The following is a 12,907-nucleotide window of genomic DNA, read 5'->3' on the forward strand; positions in this document are numbered from 1 at the left end:
CTATGATGAAAGTTAACTTTTAGGTAATTTTAATTTACAAAAATAGCATATGTGTCATCAAAGGGAATAGTCTCTCCAGAGAATATGTCAGAAGAAAATAATACTAAATTGTACAGTAGAAGTGAGCAGAAATTATTTCCAGAAAATTACCCTTCCTAAGGGTAGACTGTTATTCAGAACCTGGCATATAATTAAAGCTCTATAAATGTCATAAATCCACTATATTCTGTGAACTGAATTTCTATAAAAAGTCACAGTTAAATTGAACATTCTATAGGATCATTAACTAAATATAACTTCCACGACTGAGGTAAGTTGGGAAAAAAATCCCGAGTCAAAATTATTAGAGTCTGCATTAGTCTTTTTAATGCTTCTCATTGCCCATCTCTGATTTGACATATAACATACCTTCAACTATTGACAACATTTTTCAAATGTCTTAGCTGACCATTAGCTTTCACTGATCCAAATGATAATCATGTCATTAGACAGCATCTAATAACTACAGGAGCGATTTCTGGGCTTTATATGACCTACTTACCTGATCTTTCCACCAATGCATTGGAAAAAAACATTGATTTGTGACTTTTTTGATTGTTGTTCTGTGACCATGAAAAGTTCACCATCCATTTCCACAGCGGAACAAGTTATTTGGGGAAACCTGGATCCATGTTCCTGGGCCATGGTCATATTCAACTCAGAACAATGATTCGTTCCCTTTGAAATGAATACTATATTTTGTATAGTCAGTTTCAAGTGCATGAAGGCCAATTTTCTCTAGTGTGTTGAATAAAGGCCCGGATAAAGATTTGGGAGATATGAAGAACCCAATACGAATGACACCACCAGCATTTCCATTCAACCATATTCCACCCGGAAAATAGCAGGTGTATTAACTGCATTCAGTTGGACTCGTAGAAACAATTCATGTCGTCCACAGAACTACTTGAGTCAGATAAAAAGTGGCACAGGCAAGATTCTACACTCACATTCAAGACTCGTGTGGTGGCCATGTGATTTGTTTCTTATTCATTTGACTCATTTTCATATCCTATATACCTTCGACGTGGAATGTTAGGTGAGGAGACGCTGGTGGCTCACGGTCCTCCCTCCCCACCCTTTTAAATTTCACTGCACTTGCTTTGCTTGACGCTTTGTCTTAATGCTTAGGAACCACAACTTCTGCACAGCAGGCCCGTTGCTAAGAAACCCTCTCACACGCTGCCTTCTTTCCAAAGGTCAGCAGGCATTTCTGCCTCCCTGTCCCAGATACCCCAATCAGCGACCAGGATAGTTGTCACATGCAACTCTGGGGCGGGGACTCAGGGAGCGGCCCAACCCTGCCCCCTTCACTCCGGGCTCGGAGTAGGGTTGGTTCGCCTCCCGCCTTCGGGATGCGCCAGGCTGCCACGCCCCTGAGAGCCGAATGGGCGGTGAGGAGGGCTGGGTGGGCACACGGGCGGGGCGCTCCCTCTGGCCATTCCAGCTCCAGCACCTGCCCTTGTCCACTGCTGCGGCTGCTGCCTCCTCCAGGTAAGGAGTCCATGGAGCTGCAGGGTTTGAGCTCCCGGCCACCATTCAGTGGAAGAGGGTGATGCTTGAAAGAAGTGGTGTACTGCCAGGGACCACCGCTCCGAGGTCGCAGACTGGGGCTCTCTGCCTTCCACAGGCTGTGCACACCATGGTGCCTAAGGCGCCAATCCCGAGTTTTACAGCCACACTCCTGATTATTACAAAGCACATAAAGAAGCCTGCAATTATGTATGTGAACTACTGCTGCATGGAACCTGTGATTGTTTCTAGATAGGCTGTTTTATTTTATTTCTATGATTATTAAGTATATGGATGTCTAGAACCTAGAATATTATTCCCATCTGCGTGCCAGCCAGACACATTTATAGAGATTATCTACTCCCTCTTGAAATGTTTTGAACATTAGGGTTGTAACAAAAAAGCTTTGATTAAAATAGAAATGTGTTGTATAAAGGACAATATTAAATTTAAGAGAATAATATGTGTTAAGTAAATAATGAAAATATAATATGTGTTAAGTAAATAATGAAAATGGTTTCTTGCATTGGGTTTGGGAGCATACGCCTTTAATTCCAGCACTCTGGAGGCCAGCCTTGTCTACAGAGCAAGTTCCAGGTCAGTTGGGCTGTAGGGAGACCCTGTTTCAAAACAAGAACAAAATGCTTTCTTGTCATGCTCCCCGTATGTACACATTTTTAAGCATGCAAATATTAAAAGGACCAAAAACTAAGTTTTAAAAAACTATATTAGTTAAAATGAATTGATTCAAAAGAAATGTATTAAAAAGTTTGCTTGTACATCAAACATGTCACGTTTATTTCATATAAATGTCTTTAACATAGGTTTAAGAGATATGACATTTCTCATTCATCCAGAAACAGCCTCCAAAGAAAATTATAAACAAAGTTCATTATTTAAGAGGGATAAAAATAGTCATTTTAAAACTCAGCAATCCTAGTTTATAACTGCTATTTTTACCACTAGAATAGCATTCTTGATTGCAGTAACCAAAACTGGTCAGATGGCAGTGAATTTGTGAGGATTTTAAAACCTGACCTCTACAAAGATTTAAACATCCTACACTCTTGTTGGTTCAAGAATTGTCTTACTACTTTGCTTGAGGAGAACTTCTTCTGAGCCAGTGGCAATAGTAACCTGTAGAACAAAGTATTCCCTGCATCCTTAGAATCAGAGATGTTGCCCCACTAGCCTAATGCACAAGGAGATGGCTACAGCTCTATGTTGAAAGGCAGAATTCTGATACAGACTGACAGTCTTTTGTATTCTATGATCTAAAATTCAAAATAGTAATTAAGTGCCCATGAAAAGTTGTCAGTTCAAGAAAATTTTAGGAAACGTTTTTGTGGGATAATTCCTGGATTAATGTAACAAATGGTAGGACATTGAATTAAGAGTTCCTGGGAAGTTTTCTAAATTGAAATGAACCAATGGTCTATTTCAAAAATACACATGTAAATGAAACACATGAAAATTTTCAGTGAGCTCCACAAATATATATATATAGAAAGAATAATTGGGTTTCTTAATTTACATTGATCTGACACTCCTTTATGCTGATGGTCGTAAAAATGCTTAAAGAGTTGTAGGAATTTCTGGGGAAAATATTACGTATACTTGGACATTTAAAAATTCTTCATTTTCCTTATTTTTCTAATTAAATGTTGGTATGCTGAAATGTTAAAGTTGTACTTTAGTCACATTATGTAATAACATCATAGGTGGAAAGCTACACAGAAGCCTGAGCTTAGAAAATTGAGGTTTTTTTAAAAATTCATCTGCTCCACATAGAAGGACTACTAGAACTAGATATTTGCTCTTTTTTGTAAACTAATTTGCAGCCATTAGCCTGAGCATAAATGGGTTGGTAGCACTTTTTAAATCACTCAAAGAATAACATCTGCTTCATGTTTGCTGACTTGGATGTTTCGGTGGCTTTGCCCTGCTGAGTAGTGGAAGTCCAACACTAATGACTACATTGTCATTTTCAATAAAATGTATAAATTCTATAAATTACCCAATTTCATCTTCTGAAACATTGCAATGGAGATTAAAATATAAGGTCCATCAATTTAAAAAATTCACCATTTCTTCCTATATTCTAGAATTCAATTGATATTTGATATACACAAGGAAGGTAGCAGTAGTTCTAACTAATTGAATAAAGACTTTAAACAGCCATTGGTGGTAATGCTATATCCATGCCTGGGAGACTGAAACACTAACATTGTGTAACTTCCAATGTGTCTTCAGGAAAAGATATTCCATGCAAAGTATTTTGATTCATCGAAATTTTATCAGAAGGCAGGGAATAATTGTGTATTAACTCAGGCTCCTTCCTTTGCATCAGAGGCGTACTAAATTACAGGTTGACACTTTCAGCACCCAAAACAGTATTCTGCCCTTTGATAAAAACATGGTCATTATTCTTTCACTGTTGATGAGACTATGCCTTTGAGATTTGAGAGCAAGAAATTACATATGAATACCTGAAGAGAATTTGAGAAATTCCCCAAGAGAATCTGGTATAGAGTAACAAACCCTAGAGGAAAACTTTCTTCTCATTTGGGATTGCCTAAAAGGTCCAAGAAAGACTTGTAACTTTGGTAATAAAGTTGGTAGGGGGTCTGGAGAGATGGCTCAGCTGATAAGAGCACTAGCTGCTCTTGCCAAGGGTCAGGATTTAGTTTCCAGCACCCACATGGCACCTTAACAGTTGTCCTTAATGCCAGTTCCAGGGGATCCAATGCCCTCATCTGGCCTCTGAGGGCCATGCATGCATGTGGTACACTTACATACATGCAGGCAAAACACTCAAATACATAAAAATAAATAAATAAAAATATTGAAACAGTTGGTAGGGAAATACTATAAAATGTCATTTCATCCTATGTTGTGTGTGTGTGTGTGTGTGTGTGTGTGTGTGTGTGTTTGTGTATGTTTATGAGACCAGGTGAACCTACCTTTCTTTGGGCACTGTGCAGGTATAAATCATTGTTAAAGCTCTGTTAGATGTTAAAACCGTTGATAGCGTTAGGTGCTGAGCATTGACTGACATCAGAGAGACTGTATACCATTGGATTCTGTTGCTCCAGGGGCAGGCTTCTCAATATGACATGTCAACAAGTACTGCTTGATTGCTGAGGAAATGGTGGAGATGGAGTCATTTGGGATGGTACAGACCCTCAACTGAACCCTCCAAGCACTCCATCCACCTGCAGGGATCCTGCCCAAAGTGAGAGGGGTGCCCAGTGCCTGAGTCATCCGAACCACCCTGTTTTTGAATAGTCCTCTAGGTGCACTGGCTCCCATATACTGAGACCGGAAATTACACCTAGTTCTGCAGGTACCATTGACAACTAAAGGTGCATCTGAACAGTTTGAGAGTGGCCAAGGAAGGAAGAAAACTTGCAGGAGTTGCTCAGTAGAAGAATTTCAGAGAGCTATAAAGCCTTTGTAGCCAAGAGTCTCAGACTAGGGGAGAAGGACTGTTAATCACCCTGAAGTGTCAACACAGAGGAAATCAAACCTCCTAGAGTACATTACGGGCTTCTTCTCTATCTATAATTTCCATCCAGGTAGAGCAAAGGAACCCTCAACCAACTGACTGGTGACAGGTAGCCATATATATGAAGAAAAATTCCCACTGCACTTTTTTTTTTGGTCTTTTTAAGACAGGCTCTTCCTGTAACCCCAGCTCTCCTGAGCTCACCATGTATACCAGGCTGGCTTTGAACTCACAGAGATCCACCTGCCTCTGCCTCCGGAGTGCTGAGATTAAAGGCATGGGCCACCACATCCCACTGCACTTTTTAGAAAGATTGAAGGGAAATTCAGACATTTCAAATAGGCTAGACTTTGCCCAAAAGAAAAGTGGGGAAATTCTGAATGTGAGTCACATAGTTCTTTCCATGAAGCAGGAAACCACATTATCAGCTACATGAAATAACATTTTTGTATGTAATAATAAAGGTGTTGCTTTCTATGACCTTATAAGTACTTACAAAGTATAGTTTGGTAGACTATGTCTGAATTCCTGGAGTTAGACATTTTAAGAAACATAACATAGACACTGGCGGTATTACAAATCTTTAACATTAAGACAATATAGGAGATAACCCATCAGTATTTTTTGCTTTTAAGCTGCTATAAGGTTCTTTGACACACAAAGTAAATTCCCTTCCTATGTGTCAGTGAAGATGCTGTAACACAGTGGTCTCATAGATTCAAATGCTCAGAGATGAGGAACTTAAAACAGAATCATAAGCAGTTTTTCTTATATTTATGTTTGCTGTTTAACTCTTTCAAATACTTTGGTGGGGGGGGTCGTTGAGTCTCACCGTGTAGTCCTGGCTGGTCTGGAACTTTCTGTACAGAGATCCTTCTGCCTCTCCCTTCCAGGTGTTGGGATTAAAGGTTTTAAATTCTTGACATTTTAAGTTATGAGCCTGTGTTAGTATTCCAGGCAATTTCATTTATAATTATGTGTAATAAATTTCATCTCACACATACAAAAAGGTGTATTTGATATTGGAAAGTAGAAGGTAATTCTTACTATATAGAACACTAATGTTTAATGTAGAATAAAATAGCTTTAATTTTCTTATTTATCTCCATTGAGCAGTTGCTTATTAACAAATTGACTATATTTAATTCTTTGTTTATCAATATACATTTTTGAGTAACATGAAAATGTTATGTAGTGGTTTTTTGTTGCTGTTTTCTTTTTTCCTTTCTTTTTTTTTTTCTTGACATAGAGTCTCACGCTGTGAGTGTGGATGATCTGGCTCAGTTTAGCTTGAAAATCACAGCAATCCTCCTGCTTGAGGTTCTGGAGTTTGGAGTACAGGCATGAGCTGCCAAATAATATTTTTCTTAGAGGTAAACATGACAACAGATTAGAAGAAACCATTTCAGAATTTAAGCTAGAAGAATCCCCAGAGGCCGTTGTTATTCTGTGGATGAGGACCAAAGACAAGCTTTGGGTACTTAGCATTCTTCACAGTCCCTCTCAAGAGTTGCAAATGTGCTCCCAACATTGCTTTCTCTTCTATTAGACTTCTTCCAGTGACTACTTGGAAGCTGTTGAATAGTTCAGGTTTATTGCTTTTATATTATCAAATAGAAATTGTACCTAACAAACAATATACACGTATTTCATCTCATTGTGTAAAACTTTTTACTTAAAAATTTAGTTAAAAACTACCTTTCTACAGTTTATGTAATCTGTTGATTTGCTTACAAATGCAATTTAAGTTTTGTTTCAAATTCTTTCGTGATTTCAATTTGGTCATTTTAGAAATTTTTCAACTCAACTCAGCACCTGATGCATTTTACATAGCTATTACACTGACCAGTAGTCATAAGAATATTAGATTTAAGGTGTTTTGAGAAGTGATATCTGATGTATAGATTATAGCTGCCCTTAGGTAGTATGCACAGTTGGGTGTGTGTGTTATCTAGAGTTTCCTCCTGCCTTGGTACTTGTGTCACCTACAGCACTTGTGTACTTGGTACTTGTGTACACCTACAGTCTAAGTGTACCTTAGACGAACAGCATTGGATACCCCAGGAGCTGGATAGAAACAAATGAGCAGGCCACACATTTGTTGAATCTGAATTTCTGAGGAAGTTGCTAAGCAGTCTATTCTTTTTATAAAGAAGCTTCAAGTAACTCTAATGTGCCGTAGAATGTGAGAACAACTGATAAGGATACATTACGATACTGGACTTGGTCCCTCTTTATTTGCTGATGTCCAAGTACCATTTCACTTTTGAAGTTTTACTTTGACTTGCCATTAATTAATAAATAAATGAACACTCCTAAAAATATAATGTGCATATTATATTTTATTATCATTTATATTTCAGTAACATGTTTTCAGATAAATATCTCAGTTGCCAAATTATTACATTAATTCATGTTTTGGGAATGTTTTATGTTGGCTAAGAGCATAATTTTTGATAGTTTATCAAGTAGATTCGAGAATTCTGCTATGCATGGGATCTGTATCTTGGGGTACAGATTTTGATTTGGGAGATTTTAGGGCTTATTTAAAGGCTCTATCAATGTATTGAAAAATATATTGAAGAACTTTCTGAATTTTGTAATTTAGGTGGCCTCTCATAATTTTTGAGGCTAAAGGCTCCCATTTGAGTTCTTTTGCTGGTTTCCCCTAACTTGGCAAAATAATATTTAACATCCTTTATCCAAAATATTAAAATGACTCCCATCTAGGTAGGAATCCTGAGGTTTACAGACAGTTTATCACAAAGGCCCATTCTCTTTTGAAAATTCATGTACAGAACTCATATTCAAAAGCTGTATTATGTCAAAGAGGAGCAGGAGGCCTCTCTTTTATAGAGTAATTTATGGTGTAGGTCTTAAATCCACCTTAAAGAAGAATGGTTGTTGATTAAAATAAGGCCATATTTTCTGTTAAAGTTTGTTAGAGAAATAATCCTATATTGTTTGTAATAAATATTTACTTCTTTAGCTTTTAAAATGAGTGTAATGCTTGCATCTATGTGAGTGTACCCATGTCATGTTGTGCACTGCTCACATTGATCAGAAGAGGGCATTGGATCCCCTGGAACTGGAGTTACAGAAGGTTGTTAGCAGTCATAGGGTGCTGGGAATTGAACCAGGGTCCTCTGCAAGAGCAGACAGTGCTCTTAACTGCTGAGTCATCTCTCCAGTCCCCCTTATTTACTTTTTAAATATTCTTTCAATGAACATTTTACAATAGATTTTCCATTCATGAATGAAAATATGTGATTTTTGCTCTATTTTTCTTTTACTGATTCAGAATGACACACTGAAAGTATTATAAATAAATGTATTTAAGTAAAAGTGAGCTGCTTTGGCCAGGCATGGGCATGGTGACACACACCGTTAATCCCAGCATGCTGTGAGATTGAGGCCTGCCTGGGGCCTACAGGGAAACCCTGTCTCATTAAAAAAAAAGGGGGGGGACGGCTTCTTTTTTAGTTTTATCAAAAATAATTTCTATAGCAGCAAACATAACAAAATAAATATATTTTTGAAGGCTCAAATACTGCTTTGGCCAGGCATGGGCATGGTGACACACACCGTTAATCCCGGCATGCTGTGAGATTGAGGCCTGCCTGGGGGCTACAGGGAAACCCTGTCTCATTAAAAAAAAAGGGGGGGGACGGCTTCTTTTTTAGTTTTATCAAAAATAATTTCTATAGCAGCAAACATAACAAAATAAATATATTTTTGAAGGCTCAAATCTAGGAAGATATACAAATAAGGTATGTAGGCTAAAGAGATAGTTTGCAGCAAAGTGCTGTCCTTGCAAGCATGAAGACCTTAGTTTGATCCCCAGAACTCATCCAAAAACGCCAGGTGTGGTTGTGGTTGTATGTGCTTATATAGTACCAGCCCTAGGGAGGCAGAGACAGGAGGATCCCTGGGGCATGCTGGCCATGCGGTCTAGCCTAATTGGTAAGCTCCAGACCAATGAGAGTCCTCTGGGAGAGGGACAGCACTTCTGAGGATGACACCCAAGGTTATCCTCTGGCATTTACCTGCATTCACACATGTGTACACATACTTGCACATTCAAGCTGCACACATATGAACATATATAGATATCCACATATGCACATAAAAATAATTACATTTGGATGGATAATTCAAATAATCACATTGGTATTTTCACCTCTTTGAATCAGTGTCTTGCCTTTCGGATTGATACACAGTATTAGGTCTTATATATAACTCCTTGGTTTTGCTTACCAAACTGGAATTTATACACGTATGGTAGTCTATTTGGGAGTCCAACTGAAACTATCATAATAACCTTTCTCTTTTCTACTCACTGCTTTATCTAGGATTTCAAAGTAGGCTAATACTGTACTTGCTGTGACCTATTTTATCATCTAAGCTTATAAGAATATTATGATTTGACATATTCTGAGAATGCTTACATAAAATCTAATGCCAAGCATGTAAAAGGTAAACTCAAGAATAACAGAAATTTAAGAGATTAATCCTTGCTCTTAGGAGAAACTAGAAGTACCTTTCCTGCTAAATTATTTCTACTGGTGATCTAGCCAGTAGTTCTCAGGCTTTACTGTGCACATAAATCATATAAGGATGTGATCCAGATATCTTCATTTGTACCACATTTCTAAGTTATGTGTGCCTGAGAAACACATATTGAGACGAACTGATTTAGAGTTTTATAAAATCTTATTTATGCTTAATAAAATATGGCTGTATATCATAATGAGGATACAAGAAACAAGAATATTTCATATTTGTGTGCCAATGACTGACTGATTTCTAAAAATTCCTCCTAATTTTCTGTGATTTTCAAATGTTTTCCCAAACAGTGATCACACTTTAATTATATAATTAGAATGTAATTTTTACATAGCTCTATTTACATTCAGATTTTAAACACTGATTCCCTGTACTATTTGTTGTTTATTTCTATACAGCAAATTATCTTACTATATATGTGTGTACTATGTATGTTCTTCACATGCACACACACATATGTATGTCACTTGTTTTGTTCATCTTTTTCTTCCATTCTTTAAGAATAAGAATTAAAAGCTCAGAGAAGATAGTACTTTTGTATGTTTTGTTGAATACATTTTCTTCACTAACTAGTACGTAATTATTGGTCAATAAATTTTTGTGTAATGAAGAAATCATTTTAAAAAAGTGATAATTAAAATTATAAATCAGTCGAAGGAATATTATCTCTCCCAAAATCTTATAACTAAGAAATACCTAATTATTTTGTGATTTCTTTAATTTTTTTTTACTTTTCCATATTGGATTTTTTTTTTAATTTTTGAGATTTTCATACAATATAGTTTGATGGTATTTAGATACCTGCCCCTCTCCATACCTCTCCCCACTGCCCTGTTCAATTTAATGTACTCTCTTTAATTTTTAATTTATGTGCATGTATCTATGTATAGATGTAAAACTGTTAAAAAGACATATAACTAGTATGCCATTTAAGTTAGCTACGAAGACAGTTTTCAAATCATTGATTGTTAATAATTCTTGATGTATTGTAGTTTTAAAATGTTCACATCAACCTAATTGCTTATTTTAACATAGACATTTTAAATTTTATTTCATGATTTGTTATTTCAGGCTCATTATTTAAATTACAAACTAACCTTGAATCAGATTTTCCTTAGTACTCTGAGTTAGTTTCTATGTAAATATCAGAAAAAGTGTGTCGAATGTTAAAGTATAATTATTAGATATTTTTTATTCTCTTCCTAATTCCCAGTACCTGGAGGAAGAAAATACTTTGTGTGTCATCTATCTTCTTTTAAAATTTGCTAGGAACTTGCATCTTCACCGACATGTTCAGATTTTTCCGTTTAATATGTTTTATAAATTGCAATACTTTTCAAATTTGGGTTCTTTATTTTTCTTAATTTTCAAAAGCATGGAATTTTTGTTAAAGTACTTATTTTTAACAAGATGGGATGGGAAGATTTTCTTTTAAATTGTTGAATTTATGAGAGTATCTTTCCGGCTTTTTTCCTTTATAGGTGAATAGTATTTTGTCTGTAAAAGAGTGACATTCCAGTCGTTCTCCAGTTAACTATCTAGTTACTCTAGCTCTGATTTCTATTCCTTCCACTTCTTTTGCTTTGTTTTTTCTTTTTCTTTTTCTTTTTTTCCTTTTTCTTTTTTTTTCAATATCAGTGATTGAAGCTGGAGCCTCACACATGCCAGGCAATCACTCTGACTCTGCAACATAGCCCCAGCTTATTTTTGCCTGTTACTTGTGGCAGGGTCTTACTAATCACCCTGCTTTGAAACTGCTGTGTCACTCACAGCATGTCTGAACTTGAGATCCATGTTCCTCAGCTACTTGAGTAGCTGGGATTACAGTTGTTCACTACCAAGTTCAGCATATCTTTGATTTTTAAAAATTCAGTTCTTCTTTGAGGGAGTGACTCTAGATAGGTTGACTAGACTCCAGTGGATGAACATGCACAGAGGGACGTCTGGATACAAATGCCTGACTGGCAGGATATAACACATAGGACAGAATGCATAACATCCAGTGGGGAGGAATATGGAAGGGTGCAGATGGGGGGCGGTCTAAATTTGATTACAATCTATTATATGAAATGCAAAAAACCTCAATAATAAAAATATTCTTAAAAGTGGAAAAAATTCAATGCAATAGTGAGAAATCATGCTAATATGACCTTTCTCTAATTGTATGTAACATTTAAAAAATTTACATATATGCTTAGAAGACTGAAAGAATTATCTTTTGAATTTGACTAATGTACACACATACATTCACACACACATACAAATTAGACATATAGATAGTAATGGCTTGAAATTAACCTTTTTAGATTTATTTTATTTTCACCCATTTATATCTGTTTTGTATGGTACTCTGTTACATAAGAACATTTTTATAAAAGTATATAATGCACTTTGAGTGTATTCTATAAGATTTTATGAAACTGCATAAAATATAAGAACTGCAAATAAAAGCATGTGATATTTGTCTTTCTGAGGCGGGCTTAATTTACTTGACACAATTACCTCCAGTTATATTCATTTCATGCAAATAACATCATTTCATTCTTCTTTATGACTGAAACAAAATCCACTGTGTATAGATATAACCTTTTTTTTTTTCACAATTCTCTGTTGTGGGACACATAGGTCAGTTCTATCACCTAGCTATTGTAATAATGCTGCAAGAGGTGTTAAAGTGCAAGTACGTCTGATATGTGGATTTGGAGTCCTTTGGTAACCTATTATGCAATATCTATCTATCTATCTCTCCATCATCTCTCTATCATCTATCTATATCTATCTATCATCTATCTATATCTTCTATCATCTATCTATCATCTATCATCTATCTATATATCTCTATTATCTATCTATCCATCTATCATCTATCTGTCTATCAATCATCTATCTATCTATCATCTATCATCTATCTATATATCTCTATTATCTATCTATCTATCTATCATCTATCTATCATCATCTATCATCTACCTATCTATCTTCTATCTATCTCTCTCTATCTTCTATCTATCATCTATCTATCATCTATGTCTATCTATCTATCTGTCATCTATCATCTATCTATATCTTCTATCTATCTATCATCTATCTATCATCTGTCTATATATCTCTTATCTATCTATCTATCCATCTATCATCTATCTGTCTGTCTATCTATCAATCATCTATCTATCTATCATCATCTGTCTATCATCTACCTATCTATCTTCTACCTACCTATCTATTGTCTATCTATCTATCATCTATCTATCTATCTATCTATCTATCTATCTATCTATCTAT

The 12,907-nt window shown here is 35.9% G+C and overlaps 1 protein-coding gene across 4 annotated transcripts in view; it reads left to right on the forward strand.

The window, feature by feature from the left end:
* The first annotated feature begins 1,463 nt into the window (after positions 1–1,463).
* Wdr17 (WD repeat domain 17) overlaps positions 1,464–12,907 on the forward strand; it is a 119,005-nt gene continuing 107,561 nt past the window's right edge. For all 4 annotated transcript variants that reach the window (XM_008847148.2, XM_008847151.3, XM_008847149.2 and 1 more), the window contains exon 1: positions 1,464–1,533. The gene's annotated coding sequence lies outside the window, so the exon portion shown is untranslated. The remainder of the gene's footprint in view (positions 1,534–12,907) is intronic.

The sequence above is a fragment of the Nannospalax galili genome, unplaced genomic scaffold, assembly GCF_000622305.1.
Source record: "Nannospalax galili isolate Female #2095 unplaced genomic scaffold, S.galili_v1.0 scaffold461, whole genome shotgun sequence".
Lineage (NCBI taxonomy): Eukaryota > Metazoa > Chordata > Mammalia > Rodentia > Spalacidae > Nannospalax > Nannospalax galili.